General features: G+C 30.8%; 1 long non-coding RNA gene and 1 other non-coding gene across 2 annotated transcripts; one reads left to right on the top strand and one right to left on the bottom strand.

Annotated features, from left to right (window-relative positions):
- Positions 1-7229: 7229 nt before the first annotated feature.
- Positions 7230-7894, bottom strand: LOC114168429. The gene is made up of 3 exons (XR_003600672.1): positions 7650-7894; positions 7408-7510; positions 7230-7334 (listed from the first exon to the last, which is right to left on the bottom strand). It is a non-coding gene; the product is annotated as an uncharacterized LOC114168429 (long non-coding RNA).
- A 1246-nt stretch (positions 7895-9140) lies between these two features.
- Positions 9141-9213, top strand: TRNAA-AGC. Its single transcript has one exon. It is a non-coding gene; the product is annotated as a tRNA-Ala (tRNA).
- Positions 9214-20630: the final 11417 nt, after the last annotated feature.

Raw genomic sequence — 20630 nt, 5'->3', positions numbered from 1 at the left:
CCAAAATTTACATATTTTTTTATAAAGGTTGAAGAGGTGGTTTATAAGAATGAAAAAAATATAGAACCAAGATTAAAATAACTAGTATTTTTACCCTTTTTACCCTTGCAACGCAAATGACTATTTTTAAGATAACAAAATTTTGTTTTTATTGATATAATTAGAACTAAATCAAGAAGTTAAAAATAAATATTATATTTTAAATAAGGACAATGATACTTTAACCCACTTTTTTTGACCCACTTTTAACCCACCACTTCAATCACCATTAGATCATACATCACATCACTAAAAAGAATAAAAAAAATGATCTAATGGTGATTAAAGCAATGGGTTAAAAGTGGGTCAAAAAAAGTGGGTTAAAATATCATTTTCCTTTAAATAATGATGATAAATATTATTTAAAATAAGAGTAATTTAATAATGTTCATGTTCAATGCAACAATATGAAATTTCAACCATTAACCATGGTGATAACATTAATAATAGTAATATTTGTTTTATTACATTTGTAATCCTTATGTGTGTATGTACCTATTATAAACATCAATATACCTATTATAAACATCAATATACATATATGTTTCGAATCTTATTATAGAGAACTTCATTATCATTTGCACATATAGAACACATATAAACTTACTACATTCAAAATAGATTCAAAAAATAAAAGATTAATTTGTATACACCTCTCACTAAAGATTTTCAAATATTTCTTTACAAACCATATTTGTAGTTATAGTGATTATATTTCCATCTTCATAAAGAATTAGTATTTTCAATAATTTTTTGTTTCCACTCCAGAAACTACAACATATAGTCCATATGATAATACAGGGACATGAAGTTGAACGTCCAATTCTAAATGCTATAATTGTATCTATAACTATATAACTTTATAATCCTACAATTCTATTTATAACTCGATAACTCTATAACTCAATATGTAATGTCCCATTTAATAGATAAACTTAATTAAATGAAATGTCACACAGATTAATGTAAGAAGCAAAGTCGTGGAGTATAAACACTACTCCTTACAATATCCAAGGTACTAAAAATAAAATATTGAGGCACACAATGATGTCTTAGACTAAACCAGATAGAAGTTGAACAATAGTTAAAATAAATGGCCAAAGAACATGGCAGTACATGGGCTACAGCCCTAAAGAAAACTTAGAGAAGCAGGATCTGATCCAAGATGAACTAGGCAGTGGAATCTTCATTACCCTATTGACCATGAGGAGTTCTCGCATTTGCTCACATCAATAAATTGATGATCATCGCAAAAGAGAAAACTACACACACAGAACATACCACAAGCAGAAAGGTAAGCTAGAGTAGAAAATGATTTCATCATACAATTGCATACGTTTTAATAGTCCAAGATACATACATCAATCAATCATGTGATGACTCGCAACCAATACACTAAGACTCAAGACACGACTTATCCAAATACATATAATTAGTCGGATTCATTAGATGTTTGCACTTGTGGTGACCTCTATTACTCTACCGAGCTAATTGTCAAAGTGTCCCAGACCTCCTGCTACTCTCACCACTTGAGTCAGTACGCTCTACGTGAGACTAACTAACTCTTTAGAGTGCCAGGATGCAATCTCTTAAATGATTTTGTTTTCATATTATGTTTATATTACATGTGTGTTTCAAAGTCATGTTTCAGAATTAAGAAATGTAAAAAATAAAATAAAATAAAATCCAAACTTTGTCAAATGAATCAAAAATACATCTAATTTAATATATAAATATGATATTTATATCTCTCAATAAATAAATAACATATATTGTTCTGGTCAAAAAATGTGTAAAATAATCTTAGACCAAAGACAAAAAGAAAGAAGTATTTTAACCTTAGTTAATGACTCACTTAAGTCAAAATAATTTTGTCCCTTGACCGTGGGAGTAACACTTTTATTTATAAGCAAGTCAAGTACAATTTTTGTAGATATACATAATCAAATACTCTCAAATAATCTAATCAAAAGATAATTAGTAAATAACAACAATAATATCTCCTAATCTAGTTTATATTCATCAAATGTAATGAGATTTTTCTCCAAGATTCTCCTTTATATTCTCGAATATTATCATCTCAATCTTAGCTTCCTACAGGGAGGAATATTCTCCTCTCAATCTTAGCTTGCTACAAGGAGGTCTATCCTAGGGTGACATCCTTGCAAATCTTGAACCATCAACCAACTACCCTTAGTGGCATCGGACCTAGGGAGACATCCTTTTGGCTTCTTGCAATGACCTTGGCTTTGTAGAGACATCCTTCTGGATTCATGCATTGACCTCGACTATGTGGAGACGTGATTTCTTACTTGAATTTTTGTTCGATTCCTTGGCCTATTGAATACCTTGGTTTATTGGAGATCTTCTCCATCCAAGAGGGCACATAGCTCTCCAACTTTTGAGCTTCTATCACTATACAATAGGAGCGATAAAGTTGCTATTTCAATAATTGTCGTTTGTAGTTTCCCATACTTCATCATTACCCTGAAAAAAAAAAGTAGAAAAAGACCATGAAGAAGAAGAAAGAAAACTCAAGCTATTGACTTTCAACACTAAAATGTACTAATCCACGGGACACCATCTTCAACACAAAAACCCTCAAAATAATTAAACTTTTATTGAAGAAAAAGAAGGAGCACAAAAGAAACAAAAGAAAAATAAATAACACCATAAAAAACAATAGAGAAATCTGAACATGGCTTTCAATAAATAGTAAGTCACGACTACAACATGTTCAACAGAAAAAAAGTTACAAACATAACCTTTCATGACAAGAAAGCCGCATAAGAAGTAAAAAAATAAATAACACAATGAACAACAACCCACAGAAAAGGAAGACCATGAAGAAGTAAAAAAGTAAAGAAGACCATGAAGAAGAACAAAGAAAACTCAACCTACTAACTTTCAACAACTACAAACCCACGATGACACAATGTCAACTCAAAAGAAGTAAAAAAATCCAACCTTTCACGAAGAAGAAGAGAAATATGAACTCGACTTTCAAAAAATACTAACACACGGAGATATCATCTTCAACAGAAAAAAAGTAAAAAAAAATAAAAATAGAACCTTCACAAAGAAGGAGAAGGATACACAAAGAAGAAGGATGCATGAAGAAGAAGAACAACAAAATAAAACAAATTCAAACCTTCATGAAGAAGAAGAAGATGGACAGAGAAACCATCTTCAACATAAAAAACCTCAAAAAAATTAAAGCTTTCATGAAGAAAAAGTAAGAGCAAGTATGAAAATGGCTTTCAAAAAGTAAGAAAAAAAAATAATAAAAAAAGCCAAGAAGGAGAACTAACCTTGAGGCCGAAAGGTTTTGTTCTGGTTCTGTAAAATTGCCTTTTTGTGGAGGAAGAAGAACGGAAATAACTTTTCTTGGAGAAGAAGAAGAAGAACGATTCATGAAGGAAAAGAAGCAATAGTAAGAAAAATTCAAACCTTCATCAAGAAGAAGAAGGATGCACGAAGAAAATAACCACAATTATGCTTCGGGCAGCAACCCACATTTAAAATAGCTTGGCTTGGAGAAGAAGAATACTAATTTATGTCTGTCAACGTCAATCACCAATTAATGCAAAGTTATAACGTAATAAAACACAAACAACAACAAAAAAACCAAAAAGACCTCAATTTTGGACAGATGTTAATGAATGACAATGTCTAATTCAATAACTTCATTATACTAACATTTTCTTAAATATATAGTAGATATACATTTGTAATATGATGGAACAATATTTTGTTTGGTGTGGTACATTATTATGTTTTTGGAAATTGCAATTGAGAAGAATTATGAACAACTACGTTTAAAATTATTTATAAATATTTATTGTATGGTTATGATATTTATTTCATTATTTTCTTATGATTTCAAATTATTACATAATTAACAATCCTAAACGTGGACATGTGTAGTTTATTTATAGATTTACTTTTTAATGATGACAATCCTAAATATATCATGATAAATTCGCGTTATACAAAGTTAAGTTTGTATATAAATGATAAACTACTACATATCAATCAAAGTATTATAGTACTTAATGAAATGTAAATATAATAGTATTGCATACATATTAACACATATAAATTGATAAGTTCTTACATTGTCCACAATGAGAAGATAAATCTTTTAAATAGGGATAATTAACATCTTATTATGTATGATAGTCCAATAAAGGTTTTATTTCTTTTCAGATGTATTAATCAGTAGAAAATGCAATATAATCAATTGAAGAAATGCATAAAATCAAGCCAACTCACTAGTTATAAGTACTTGATATAAGTTCTTTTTTACACTATGAGATGATACATAATACCATGGAATTCAACACTTAGAAACTTGAGCATTATCAAAGCAAGGTTGAATTTGCAAGTAAAAGCATAAGGTTTTGATTCCCTTTAAAGTTCATATAAATGAGGAATTTTCTCCCCACCTTTATTTGCCCTAATTAGCTTAAAAGTATTATAAAGAATAATCAAAAGAAAGTGCAAAAACAATCATTAAACTTTTCCATCTAAGCAAAGAAATTTTTCATTCACTAAGGAAAAAAATTATTCAACATCATGGAATTTTCAAACACACTATGTAAAAAATTAGAAGATTCTCCCATGTATCTAAAGATCATATTGCCTCAACGAAGGAGTATGGAAAATTGAATATTCACATGTTTTTCGTATAATATTCACAATCATTTCCCTATATATCAATCATTGGAAAGCAACTAAAGATTATAGGCCCATGTTTTCAATATTGCTATAGAATTTGACAGTAAGAAGGTAAATACTGCATGACACAAAGCATAACTGACAAAAACACTAGCTGATAAGAATGGAAAACCAAGCACTTGAGGATTCCAACAAGAATGTCAAAATCATTAAAAACTTTTAATCCATAGTAGAAAATTACCCCTCCAAACTCGTGATGATTATTCCTTTTAGGTACAATTGACATACCAAGATGAGGTGTGAAAATTCGTAACTCCATCTATTATTCATGTTAAACCCAAATTTTCAACCAAAAACCAAACTACAAGGGCAATTGATGACTGTTTCTCAACAATCATTTTCCAGCAAGTGTATTGGTACGTAGTAGTATCAACAAGTGTCGTATCCACAAGGATTTAACAAGTATATCGGTAGTTTGATTTTTAGGTTTGATAAAGAGTGCAAGTAAAAATAGATGGTAGTAATTAGATAAATTGAGTGTAATAGGGCCTATTAATTGATTTCATCTCATCTTCTACTACACCACTACCATCTTGTTTACTTACTATGCAAATCATTCAATATTGTGGAAGTATTCTTTCTATATAAATCTAGGTTCATCCCTGATACACTAGAACCTAAGGACTTCAAACCTAGTGTGATTCCTCAACTCCTGGTAAAATGAATCCTTGCTTTAATGTGCAAGACTCTTTGAATGAATCCTTGCCATATGCAGGACCCTTTCATCTAGCATCCCTTCTGGCTACTTGAATAAGCACTAATACATGTATGATGATTTGATTGGACCATAGTTTGAGATCGGTTTCCCAATGCAATCCAAACCAGTTAAATATATGAGTGATAAAGTCATCATTAAGCATAAATCAAACCACAAAGAATTAAATGAAAACAAAGATAAACATCTAAGAAGTAGAAGTGAATATAATCAGAATTGATTACATCAAACCTAAACACGAGGGAGTTCAACTACTCATAGAATATTACAATACAATTCTAGCAACATCTACACATAAGATCTACACTAAAAGGATCTCCTTTATGCCTCACAGACCCTATTCTACCCTACTGCTACATTTTTTTAGCCTCCACTCAATGCTTCTAATGAGGAGCCAAGGTCTTTATTTAAAAGAATTTTTCGGCAGTGCTCAACCATAGGGGTTTCTTCACAGGTGGGTTTTCTTCTCAGCTCAGGCCCTTGTCTTGGTGCTTAGCACGTGACCTTTCCCTCTTGGGAGGGTTTTCCTTGCTGCTTAGCCTCATGGATATGTGCTCCATATTTCAATGCAAAGAAGGTTTCCTCATGAGGCTTGGCTCCATTTGTTGTGCTCAGTTAGAAAGTCAAAATATGTTGTCCTGTCTTTTCTACTTCCATGGCTTAACTCTAGTACTGTGGCTCAACAACTGCATACTTCATATTTTCTCTTATATATATTGCAAAACAACAAAATATCATTACAATTTACACTACAAGAAAATTGCATATTAGCGAGGGAATAATCCCTAGCGAATCCCTAGCTAATCTCTCGCAAAACGATTCAGCGAGGGATTAGCGAGGAAATAGCGAAGACACTATGCCGTAGCTAAAATATAGGTAGCTAAGTAGCTAGAGAACCACTTTGTCGCTAATCCCTAGCTAATCCCTAGCAAATCGGTTGTAGCTAGACCCTAGCTAATCCCTAGCAAATTAATTGTAGCTAATCCCGATCTAATCCTTAGCAAATCGGTTGTAGCTAATCCCTAGCAAATTGGTTGTAGCTAATCCTTGGCTAATCCCTAGCAAATCGATTGTAGCTAATTCATAGCTAATCCCTAGCAAATTGGTTGTAGCTAAACCTTAGCTAATCTCTAGCAAATTGGTTGTAGCTAAATCCTAGCTAATTCCTAGCAAATTGATGAACATAATGAAAGTAGTCTTCACAATTGTCAACATACATCATTAAAATATGTGTTTAGAAACAAAAAAAAAAAATCATCATCTTCATATTTTCTTCTCGCCATGTTTCATGACAGACGGTGGTGAAGATATCTTTAATGCAGGAAATATTTGTGTCTTGAAAAACTCCATCTGTGTTTGCATTTGTGTATGCATTTGTTGTTGTAAAAGCTTTTGCATTTCTACTTGTGCTTGCATTTGTGCTTGTATTTGTGCTTTATGCTTGAAATTGTGCATGCATATCTGCTTGTGCTTTCAACTGAGCTTGTACCTGTTGTGCATGTGCCTCTATTTGTGCTTGTAACTTTATCTGTAGTTGCTTTTGAGATTCAGTTTGTAAATGTAACTGTGTGTGCATTTCTTGTTACATTTGAGACATTTGTGTAGCTATTGTCGTGATTTCTTCTGTTGGAGGTGCATGATTTGGATTTGTGGAAGGACCTACAACTGATGAACATGAACCATTCACACTGATGATGGCAAGTTCCAAGCTACGACCAATACCGTGAATTCTACCTTTCTTATTTTCACCTCCCATTTTCATCCATACTTCAGAATCAACTTTAGGATGCTTTGATACATCTTCTCCATATATTTCTACCATAGCACTTTCATATGATTCCTATATATAGTAAATCAATCATTTTGTATATAAGATTAAATAAGTAAATAAATTATCTTACATGTATACTTACAATGAAATTTTTTTGCTTTATTGGAGACATATTGACCGTCTTTTCTTTTATGAACTTTGTTGTATAGTTCACCATAAGAAACAGACCCATTACGTTCCGCCTCCTGTAAAATATATATCAAAATATATAATAAGTATGTTTATGTATATGATTGATGCACTAATCATATCCACCAAATGTATACAATATATAAGTATTATTAGAAAGTCATAGATATTTCTACAAAATAAGAAAATGAATACCATCTTTTTCAAGTGTTGTCCAAAGCTTATTGACCCTCCAGTGTGCACCATAGCCTCTGGCTTGGCAGCCCTATTGTTTTTACCAGCAATAGATTTCTTTTTCCAGTCTTATGTCATCCATATGTCAATTAAAGCGTCCCACATCTCAGTCCTTATTCCTCTTGGCCCAAAACCTTTTAAGTCTTCTATATTATCTGAATTTGCTCTTACTCTTGCCTTTTTTCTTGCCTTAGCTAAAGAGTCAGAATAACGATCCATGCATGTTAAATTCCAAACCTTTCTTACCGTGCTACGATCATAATCTGATGCAAATCGGTACTTATTCTACACCAATACAAATTTATCAAAATTAATGATAATAAGTAAATGTAATATAAAGATAAAAGATTATAGTAACTTGCCTTAAAATCATTGAATAAGATTTCTTTCATATCAGCAGAATAAGTTTTCCATTTCTCAGCTGGATTAGGCATTCTCATCAATACTTCATATGATATCTCGAGTCACAGAATCAGGAACAAACCTTCTTCTGCATGTTCAAATAATCATTTTACAAACCAAAAATTAGCAACATTGAATTGAATATTTGATTGGATGTACTTACGGTCTGCTAACTTTTTGTACAAATATGACAAGTCTTCTATCAACTTCATTATGAGAATATACACTTGAAGGATCTTGAGTAGGTACGTCATTAGATGTTGGATTGACATTTGATTGACCACCATCAAACACTGGAGTGGTAGGTGGTGATTGATTACCATCAATTGAAGTAGCACCTAAAAAAACATTGAAACTAGAAATTGTTGACAAAGCTAATTTATTGCCTTTTTTCTTCTTTTTTCTCTTAATCTAAACAAAATGAATTGTCATTTGTTTTTCATGAAGATAAATGTTGTTAAATACATAACAAAATTTGATTCTTTTTACATATAAATGGTAGTTAGATTCGCTTAAATACATACAAAAATTTAGAGTGCTTTCAACAATTATACCTGGTGATTGCAAAATAGGATCTAGTTCTGAAGGACCAACATGACATTGAATAGGCTTAAGTTGACTTAGAGTGTGACTACCTTGACCTCTACCTCTTCCTCGAATAGTCATTTCAGTTCCTGTCATGGAAATATAATTGTGACATTATTTATAGCTAAATAAATATTGCCATATTGCCAACAAATTCGATGTACTGTAACCACTACAGTTCAAGGTTCAAAGATTTAATACAATAGCATGTTATATATTTATCTAATAGTAATGATTTAATACAATAACATGTTATATATTTATCTAATAGTAGGTTGCTAGAAAATTTGGATACCTGCTAGAGAGTGCACAAAAGAGCTCTAATTTAATAGCACTCAATCCAATTCTGAGATCCAATTCTCACTGCTCAAGATGAAGCTTTAAATTTAGGTAACTAACAAATGCTTCAAATTTGGGTTAAAATTGTGAATGGGAAAAAGAGAGGATAAAAGAATTACATAAAATGGGGATGTAGCTCAGATGGTAGAGCGCTCGCTTAGCATGCGAGAGGTACGGGGATCGATACCCTGTATCTCCAAACATAATTAAATTTTGCATATAAGAAAAATAAAGAATATTTTTTGAACATTATGAAACCTCTGAAGTAAAATTTATAAAAATCAAGAGAAATTTCTTATTGGAGAACAAAAAGCATATACTTTGTTACCTGATCTACTTTGTAAACAAATGTGTAAATTCAAAAAACAAAATGGGGATGTAGCTCAGATGGTAGAGCGCGCTCGCCAAACGAATTTCATAATAATATAGTTTGTTATGTGGATCTATTTGTAATCTTCTATAGTTTGAAATGAAAACATCACTAAAAACTAATAATATATATATATATATATATATATATATATATATATATATATATATATATAAATAAATAAATGATCTCAAACTTTTTACAATGTTGTCAAATGTATCATCTTGTATTTTTATGCAATAACATGATTACATAGATGTAACTTGTTAAAACATAAACACAATTTCATATGTTAATACACAATCTCTTATGAACAATATAATCTTTATTAGTTAATATTGTTTTTTAAGACATAATTTTGATGATAACAAATAATATTATGATGATAATTAATAATATAATTTCCAATAAATTAAACAAAGTCACACATATTCAAGCTATTAAATCGTTTAAAATAATCTAAAAGATGTATTACCACCATCCCACAACTTTGAGAGGACATGAACATAGTTGTTCCTACCACACCTAATAGTTTCACATCGCCTAAGAGTCGAGGCCTAAGACGGTTTAAATACCCCATCTCCTTCCACCCATGAGGCACCTTTTAAGGACAAAACCGTGACAGAGCACCACACTTCAAAGTGGACAATACATCAGATGAGGAGTGACTAGGATACTTATGTTTCTACCACTCCTAATAGTCTCATATCAAAATTTTATAAGTTTTGAAATTTTATTTTGAAAATTCAGAAGAAGGCAAAGAGAAATTTTATTAGTTAATATTGTTTTGTTAAGACATAATTTTGATGATAATAAATAATATCATGATGATAATTAATAATATAATCTCCAAAAAATTAAACAAAGTCACACATATTCAAGCTATTAAATCGTTTAAAATAATCTAAAACATGTATTACCACCATCCCAAAACTTTGAGAGGACATTAACATAGTTGTTCCTACCACCTAATAGTTTCACATTTCTTTGAAGTCAATGCCTAAGATGGTTTAAATACCCATCCTTCCACCCATGAAGTGTCTTTTAAGGATAAAATCGTGACGGGGCATCACCCTCAAAGCGGACAATACCTCATATGAGGAGTGACTGGGGTACTTATGTTCTTACCATGTCTAATAGTATCATATCAAAATTTTATAAGTTTTGGAAATTTTATTTTGAAAATTCATAAGAAGGCAAAGAGAAAGTGGAATTATGAAACAAGGTTAGCAAATACTCTCAAGTTGTGCCTAATGCTCATAAAGTTCAAGGATTGGTTGAATTGGTTGTGCACTTGCTTTATGATTCCATGGTTGTGTGTTCAAACCTTGTTGAGAATGAAATTGATTTCTTTATTTTTGCTAATATAATGGTGACTTGAATGTGAAAGGGTAGGAAAACCCTAAAGGCAATGAGCAGCCAAGGGAGCTGGGAAAAACAACCCATAATGGTAATTATAGACATTAAAAAGACCAATTCTTGTTTTTTTTTTTTGCCATTTACCACAATTAGGAAGGATATCAAAAGGGAAAATTAGGTAATTAGGAGGGTTTTTGGAGGCTGAAACCTAGAGTAAAGAGAGAGCACGAGTTTTGGAGTGAAAAGTAAGTTAGAGGTAGTCAAGAGAGCTGAATTTGGAGGGCATCAAGGGAAGTCAATTTTTGGGGCAAGAAGAGCTATCACCTTCACTATTTTAAGCAGAAAAAAACCAGGTTAGGGGAGCTCTTTGGCATAAATATTTTTAATTGTTAATAATTTCATCTATTCTGAAATATGCATGAATAAATGTATCTTTGCCATGAAATTTCGTGCTCATTGTGGTGTGAATTTGGGGGTTGATTGTTTTGATGTGGTATGATTAAACCTTATGAGATTAAATGAAAATAATGGGGTTTTCCTGTATTGTTTGTGGTTTAAGGTTCATTTTTGAATTTTGGTGGTCAATTTGGTGTTCAAATCATGTTCATAATGCTTGTATTCTATGATGAATTGTTTGGTAAAGTTGAATGTGGTTTTGGGCAATTGGTTTGGTTTCTGCGTGCATGACAAGGAGAATGTCTGCTATTCTCGCCCAAGCTAACGATGCTCACCTTGGCGAGAATATCAGAAACACAAAACCTAGTTTGGATTCGAGCATCTCGCTCAGGCGAGAGCAGCTTGCCTAAGCGAGAAATCGAGTAGTTGTGTGGTTGTGCTTGAGGGTCTCGCTCAGGCGAGGAATCCATGGTTTGGGCGACTGATCATTTTGCTCCGGCGAGATGTACTTACCTAAGCGAGAGATCGTGATAGGATGAGTGTGATGTTGCTATCTCGCTGCCTAGGTGAGGGACTTTTTGTTGGACGAGGGAGGATTTCGCTCAAGCACTCTCGCTCAGGCGAAGAAGTTTAGCTTAAGCGAGATAGGCCTGGTTGCTCAAGCTAAGGCTTCTAGCCCAATCGAGCATAATGCAGTTTGTGTGCGTTGTTTGTACTCATTGATGAGAAATTTGGATAAGGGGATGTTGTGCCATGAGCGGGTAGGTTCATGGATGATGGTTAACATGTGATGGTATGAGCGAGGAGGTTCATACTCAGTTACTCTCCTGTGGGGATAGGAGCGAGGTAGGTTCGTATGTTCCGTGCTCATAGTCGAGAGATGTTGTGTGCAGGGAGGTACGTAGCTGGTGGATCACATGTGTTGGACTACGGGCGGGTATGTTCGTAGAGTACGACTACGAGCGGAGAGGTTCGTAGAAGCAGGATCACAAACGGGTAGGTTCGTGTGAGCATCATAAATCTTGAATCAAAGGCTAATTATGCTATGTGAATTGAAGGTTGAAAAGCCTTGGGGAAATAGGAACTTGGCCAAGAACTATCTAGAATAGAATGAATGGGTGTACGATTATTATTTCTGATATATTATATGTTGTTTAATCTTTTATAAGCTCACTCTTTCTGTTTGTGCTTAGCGATGATCGTGTAATTCTTTACACGGGAGCAGTTGATGATACAGATGATGCTGCTAACACCTGAGACAGAGATAGGGACTAGCTTGGGATTTGAGCTAGGAATCTATTTATGTTTTCTGTTATTTTTATTTGATTTTGGAAATTGTAATAAGACTATTTCTTTTATATAGCCTTAATTGTTGTTTTAGCGCTCGAATGCAATATGAATTTTCAGTAATAAAGGTTTGATGTTCTTTTCTTAATTGTTTATTTTAAATAAGTAATATCTAGTAGGGATGTTACAATACCTAGTTATGAACTTCATATTTATGGAATGAGCACACAAGATAAATACAATACTCGTCCTGATTCACAAGACACTTAATTGTCATAACAATCATTATTAAATTTATGAACTTATACCACTTTAAAGAAAACCTAAACAACTTAGAAATAAGAAATTGAGTTTTATATTTCAAAATTTGAGCAAATGGATTTGAGTATTGTCAAAAGTTATTAATCCTGAAATATTACATATGACATGCAACCTAACATTCTACATCTATGTGTTCATTTCCCACTATTTATTTTTCAAGAGGGAGAAAATTTGTCTATTAGCTTCATTCCTTCAAAACCTGGCATGAGACTAGGCAAAACTTTATCTAAACTTAAAAATATACAGACCAACAAGATGTTATGTAATAGAAAAGAAAAGAAAGGTTGACATCAAAATAGATGACGGGCAGGAGATAAAAATGTCATTCGGCTTGCTTACAAGTGAAAAGAATAATAAAATAAATTTATAATAATAAAAATACCAATAATAAGTTTAATCTAACCAAGCTGTACTGTATGACTGACCACCATCCCTAGCAAAACCATCGGTCAGGCGGCCCAAGGACAAGCAGCCGCAGGCCGCCCGCTACAGGCGGACCATTCCTTGGGCTGTTGATGTGGCAATCTCTCCGGAGTGCTTTAAGGGAGCTCGCAATCGAACATCCTCTACATTTCATTCTAGTTGAACTTTGTCTCCACATTTATGGAGACAACAATCAGGATGCACGGTCCTCCGGTCGGGCAGCCAATTAGTAAGTTAAAAGTATATTAAAGTAATACAAGTCAGTAATCAAGTTTAAAAAGCAATTAGGCCATGATTAAGAAAACACTAATCACAACCCATACCAAAAACTATAAATAGGAGCCCAAGGTAAGTTGGTAAGAACTTTTCACTCGCATTTATTACAACATTAATTGCAATCTCTCGATCAGACTTGAACTGACTTAAGCATCAGAGCCTTTTAGACAGATACTCCGATCGTCTAGGACACCGAACAAGAGAAGACAGAAATCGAACGAGGAAAAAACGAAGCAACGAACGGTGGAGTGTTGGACAAAAAAGGACTTAAAGGATTTAAAGGACAATTCGAGTGTTGGAGATAGGTGTTTGATCCCTATACCCGAAACACAAGCATTTGAACTTCTTACTCCAATCATAAAATTTATTTTCTAATTACAAAGAATTACTTTTATCAAGAGGATCCTAAACATTTATAATTTATAATTTAGCCCAAAGTGGCATTAGATTTATGATGGATCATATATACACACTCACCATTATGGTAGTTGAATATGTATCACACTAGGTTACTGGCAAGACAACTCAAATGGATTCAAGGTGCATTTGAAAGAGTTTATTTGCAACTTATTTGAAAGAACTTAGTATGTTTAGCTCATATTGTAGACTTGATTTATAGTGGTCACATTGCCTTAATTGTTCTATAATAAAATGTTTATAAGCTTTACTAAACTCTTAGTTATACCAACCAACAAGGACTGCTTATTAGGTTTTAATCTATCAGCATATAAGTGACCTACTAATGTATCAACCATCTCAAAATTATAATTTTCGCATATTACCTTCAAATCCACCCTCTTGTAACCACACAATTTAAATGTACAATCACATACACAATTTAAATGTAAATCACATTTTCTTGTTCTTGTAACAGTGAACTAAAAATCCTTTTTAGAGCTCCTATATTTCTCACTTTTCCCCAAAACTAATAACGTATGTGTCTTCCTTCTTTGTTTCCTATTTGATGTATCAGACAGACCTCAATATCACAATGAAAAATCCAAGTTTAAATTCTATCCCATACAACATGAAGTAAGCCATCTTGCATTCCAAATACCCACATAAATAATTACAACATAAGATGCATCTTTTTTCACATTTTTCAACAAATAATAACATATTTTACTTACCTCTAATTAATTCACCTTTAATTGAATAAAATTTCATAATATTAGGAATTTCATCCATATGAGACAATAAACAATACCAATTTTAATCACATATACCATTTTCAATCATAAATTTCAAGTTCCTTATTACATATTCTGGAAAATAAAATTGATGTTCCCAATTATACCATTCAAAATACAAATTTCACTTTCCAAATATACAAATTGGAAAGTATTGTGGATTTTACAATCCACAATACAAAATACATCTTCTAGATTGTGCAATTTAAAACATAAAAATAATATTTCATATTTCTTAGTCCAAAATAAAGTTTTTGAAGTAAAATGTGTTTGGATTTTGTATTCCATAATATTATTTTCAAGTTCTAAATTGTGTGATCCAAAAGAAAACATCAAATTTAAATGTTTTCTTACGAATCATTCAAGTGATATTTTGAAATAAATCGAAAACTATACCATGGAAACCATAAAAAAAGTAATCTACCAATGCTTTTCAAATGAGATATCTACCTTCAGACAAAACCTTGATATTCAAATAATTCCTTTCTAAAATCTTGATTTCCTAAATAACAACAATGGAGAAGATGCAACAAAAATGGAGTTATGGGATATTGATACACATATAAAACACAACAAGAAAAATAGGTAGTTTGAAAAATATGGTGTAGGAAGAAATTATGGACTGAAATATATTTAAATTAAAATAATATTGCAATAAAAAATTAATGCAGTAATTCTAACTTTAACATGTGTGAAAGTGTTTATAACAATAAATGCATTTTGTTCTGGCGGAGAAATAACTCTAAGATTCCATTATACAAATATAATTACAATACTATTTTTTAGTGAGCATTGATTTATTAGAACGAAAACATAATTGTTTTCTACTTTATCAAGCCAGTTTTCATTATGTAAAATAACTCATTTAAATTATTAATATTATATGATTTTTTTTCTGTAACAAGAATGGTATAATATGAGCATGTTATTAGCCATACAAATAGATTTTTCACTTTTTATAAAGCATGATATGGTATGGTATAGTATGAGCATGTTATTAGCCATAGATTTTTATTTATTTATGGGGCAATGTATGGACGCAATACTAGGATTAATTTGACAATTGAAGTACAACAAAAAAATTGCATATTAGCTACAAAAAATTTCTTAGCTAATCCGTAGCTAATCCCTCGCTAACAACTTTTGCTACAAATTAACTATGAAATTGCTAGGAAATGCTCCGTAGCTAAATCTAGGTAGCTAATTAGAGAGGGATATAATCCCTCGCTATTCCGTAGCTAATTTGTCTCTAATTCCTAGCTAATCCCTCACTAAAATTAAATGATAAAGTTTTAGAATTTCTAGCTAATTTGTAGCTAATTAGTCGCAACTTTTCTCTCACTAATCCGTAGCTAATTTGTCGCAACTTTTCTCTCGTTAATCCATAGCTAATTTGTCACAACTTTTCTCTCGCTAATCCGTATCTAATTTGTCGCAACTTTTCTATCACTAATCCGTAGCTAATTTGTCGCAACTTTTCTCTCGCTAATTCGTAGCTAATTTGTCGCAATGTTTCTCTCACTAATCCTTAGCTAATTTGTCACAATTTTTCTCTCACTAATTCGTAGCTAATTTGTCACAAATTTTCTTTCACTAATTCGTAGCGAATTTGTCGCAACTTTGTTCTCACAAATCCGTAGCTAATTTGTAGCTACTTTGGTCTCACTAATCCGTAGCTATTTTCTCGCAACTTTGCTCTTATAAATTTGTAGCTAATTATTGCAATTTTTTTGTCGCTAATCCGTAACTAATTTTTCGCAATTTTTATCGCTAATCCGTAGCTAATTTGTCGCAATTTTGTTATCGCTAATTTGTAGTTAATTTATCGTAATTATGGTGTCGCTAATCTATAACTAATCCCTCACGAATATTGTTTTGTTAATTACAATAACAAGAAATATCACAAATAAAATTTATAATAAAATCTTAATATAATTTTGTTTTACATTATTTTTAAATTACAAAACAATTTGTAAATAATTTATTAATTTTACTAATAGTAATACTTAAAGAAATAAATTATGAAAATTAGTTCTTAAAATAAACAAACAGAATCAAGTATTTTATATGTTAAATATATTACTAACAAATTAGTTAAACAAGTTATGAAAATATAAAATAATTTTAAGATTCCTTAAATAAGTTAACTAATCCTAATTTTTCATTAAAAAAACTTTAATTCCCAAATGCCAACATTAAAAAACTATAAATAATTTATAAAACTGACATGATGAAATGAGTTATATATATTATAATTTAACTATATTTCTTGATAAATTGAGGTTTACATTTAATTTGAGTCTATCTCTTTGTTTACGTAAAGTTTTCTACTCATATCTTAGTCAATCAAATAGTTAGTACCGTATTGGACACAACTTGGTCATCTCTTCACCAATCTCGAATTTACCTCTCTATTAGAGTGTGGGTAGGATTTCCATTAAACATCTAACAATTTTCAACTACTTAGGACAACTTAATATAACAAAACAAATTTAAAGCTGAAACTGAAAACAGTGAATTAAAATTCTATTTAACTATTCTTACATGTTAAAAGTAACAATAACAAACTAATTACTAGAATTAAAAAGTACTATAATACTACCTATGATTATCAAGCTAAATTGAACACTAGTAAAGCTAAAAATTAAAACTAGCCAAGTAAATAATATAGAACTAGCGTGGCTCTATGTAATTCTAATAGGTACCTGCAAAATAGAAATTCAAGACTAAGTCAGAACTAAAAATCAAAATGAAAAGCTAGAACTATTTAACAAATAGTTAGTGTAAACTGGTCAACAAAAGGGAATCTGGTTAGTCAGGTTAGTCAAAGTCAGGTTAGTAAAAACAGGACTAAGGTAAAAAGGAAAACTGTGCTACTGAAACTACTCAATAAACTTCCTATACCATCAAATACTGAAACAGAACATCACCAAAACTAGTTGAATTTCCCCAACTAGTTATGTTCAAAAGGCGATGATGATAGTTATGTTAGAATTATGAATTCAACGGTGACAAAAGCAAGAGTGGTAATCCATACTTGAAAATATACCCTGCTCGATATGGTAAATAAGAAACCTTTATTTCAATAAACTTTTACTGGAAAAGACTCTAGTACTCATTGTGACAGGAATAAAACAAAACACAATAAAGGATCTTATTCAGTGGTTCATTCTTCAGGTTCCCTTCATAAGGCAGCAATAGCAAATGTAACTACTTGATGTATTGATTTCTTGGCCTGAGTTTGACCAGAAGGGGATGTACTGATTGAAGCATAAGTACAAGAAAATAAATCAGATCACAAACGGACATTACCAAGGCAATAATGAAACAAAGAAAGGAAAAGAAACATGAAAAGCATTACATATTTTCCTGCGCATGCTTCTTCATGTAGTACAAGTCAACTCCAGTAGAGTAAGTGAGATCATCAAAGAAACGTGCCCTAATCTCTTCACCTCAGCCACCATCTCATTCCTCAGTTGATCCTAACAACATGCGCAAGTGCTTTAATAAACGTTTGATTAAGATTAAGCATTATCGCAACTCAGTGAATGAAGCGAGGGAATATAATCAATTACCGGTGACTGAATCCATCGAAAACGAAAATTGCGAGCGATGAAACCTAATCGACAGAAGAAGTAGATAGGGCGTATGAGGATGATGTACTCTTTGCCGGAGACGGTGTGAAGAAGTTCGAAATAGTTGGAGCATTTTTTGGACCAATTCGACAACATTTCGCTCTGATAATCGAATGATCGACTTGGCTTACTGTGTATACTCGATTTGTCGCTACAGCTCGAGCAGTTCGTCGTCCATGGTTTAATCTTCACGCACACTCGAATGCGTTTCTCTTTCATCCTTTGAAAGGTCACTGAAACATATCTATGAAAAAAAATAACCACGAAGAAAGAAGTATAAAAGATTAAAAATATTAAAATAATATAGATGTGGTTAGCTGTTAAAAAATCCTAACACAATCTCTCTTTCTAACGGTTTCATATAACCCTTCCAAATCAATCGCCAATAAAAATAATTTTTTTTTATTAAACAAATAAAAACTATTTTTCCTAAATAACCAAATTTAAATAAAACATTGAAAATTTTTAAAAATTTTGTAAACTATAAATATGATAATTTTTTAGTTAAAGTATCAAGTATATTTTTTCTTGTTTTAGTTTATATTTTCTTAAATTTATAATTCTTTTACTACAATTAAAGTTTATATATCTAATTTTTTTTGTGTTATTTTATTGTTTAGTTTTAGTTAATGATTAAGGTTTATATTATTAAGATTTGTTATATTACTAAATATTTATTATAACTCGATTGTTATGAATTCTTTTATATTTTTGTGAGATAAATATATTCTAATCTATTTATTGATATTTATATTTATATTTATGTTTATGTTTATATTCTATATTTCAATATATACAATTATGCTTTAAAATAACAATTTTATATATTTAAATTAAAATTAATTTAGAATATATAAATTAAATATAATTTTAAAATATTTAAATTTTAAAAAATAGATATTTCAATTAAAAATTATTTTAATTTTTAATTTAGTATAATTTTAATTGAGAAGAAATAGCTACAAATACATGTTATATATTTTGCTATGAATAAGTTACAATTTTATTTCTTCACTATTTACTCGCAAATTAGTGAGAGATTAGCTATAAATACATTTTCTGGTAAATTTGTAGCTATTTTGCTACGAACCGGCTACAAATTTATTCATTCACTATTTCCTAACAAATTAGTGAGGAATTAGCTACAAATATATGTTATGGTGAATTTGTAGCTATTTTGCTGCGAACCAGCTACAATTTTATTCCTTCTCTATTCCCTCGTAAATTAACTAGAGATTAGCTACAAATGTTTTCCCTCACTAATTTTTCTAGCAAAAATAAAATTTTCTTGTAGTGGTGTAATGCTTTTGAACATTTAAACTAATAATAAGATGGATAAGTCATTATTAGAAAATTGAGATAAATCAATAAGATTTATCCAATTAAAACTTATTAAAATAATATAAATAGGCTGTGCTATTAAGGTATATATTCTTAATTGATTATACATTATTAGCTTAGTTATTTATTGTTTAATTTTGGTATTGAAGTGTCGTTGCACACACACTGCCATGTCAGTTCAAGCTTTATCAAAATGATAACTTTCAAACAAGAAGAAAAAAGTAAAATTAAATTTTTCGGAAAATCATCTCAACTTTTTGTAAGAATATTTGACATGCCCGGGGAAAAACGAGTAAAATTTTCCAAAAGCATGTGATATCGACAAGAAATAAAAAAAACAAATGCAAGAAGACCTTGGAAAATCAATAAAACTAAGTAAAACAACAATGCTACTTAAAGCTCAAGAGAAAGGTTAAAAATGTCGAAAAAAATAAACAAAATAAATTGATACTCTTAGACTTAGAAACTCTCATACAAATTGAAGACTTGAAAAATATTAAAATGAACAATGTAGTTCAAACAATAAGCATGAGAAAACAACTTATACACTTAGTTTGTCCTTATTATTCGACCCCAATCCCACATGAAAAGGATAAGTTAGATATATGGATAATCATATTTTGATCCACTTTTTTATCCATTTTTAACTCATCATTTTAATAATCAATCATTTATTTTGATGATTTAAGAGTTGAGGAGTGATGAGTTAAAAGTGGAAAAAAAAATTAAGTAAATATCATTATCCATCCTAAAAATATAAATTTAGAATTAATTAATAATTTAATTATTATATTTACGTATTTAACCCCTTAATGTGATCTCTTCCATGAATTGATATCACTTGATTTTAAAGAATTCATCAAGTATCCTTGTATTTTTGTTCTCCAATCTATTTTTGCCCAATTTTTTTTGATAAATTCTAATTTTTAAACTTATATATATATATATATATATATATATTATCATTTAATAGATAATATTTTATATATTATATAATCATCATGCGTAATGGTATTAT

This window comes from Vigna unguiculata, chromosome 11, assembly GCF_004118075.2.
Source record: "Vigna unguiculata cultivar IT97K-499-35 chromosome 11, ASM411807v1, whole genome shotgun sequence".
NCBI classification, from domain to species: Eukaryota; Viridiplantae; Streptophyta; class Magnoliopsida; order Fabales; family Fabaceae; genus Vigna; species Vigna unguiculata.
The sequence above is the reverse complement of the archived record's forward strand: the minus strand, read 5'-3'. Positions and strand labels throughout refer to the sequence as shown.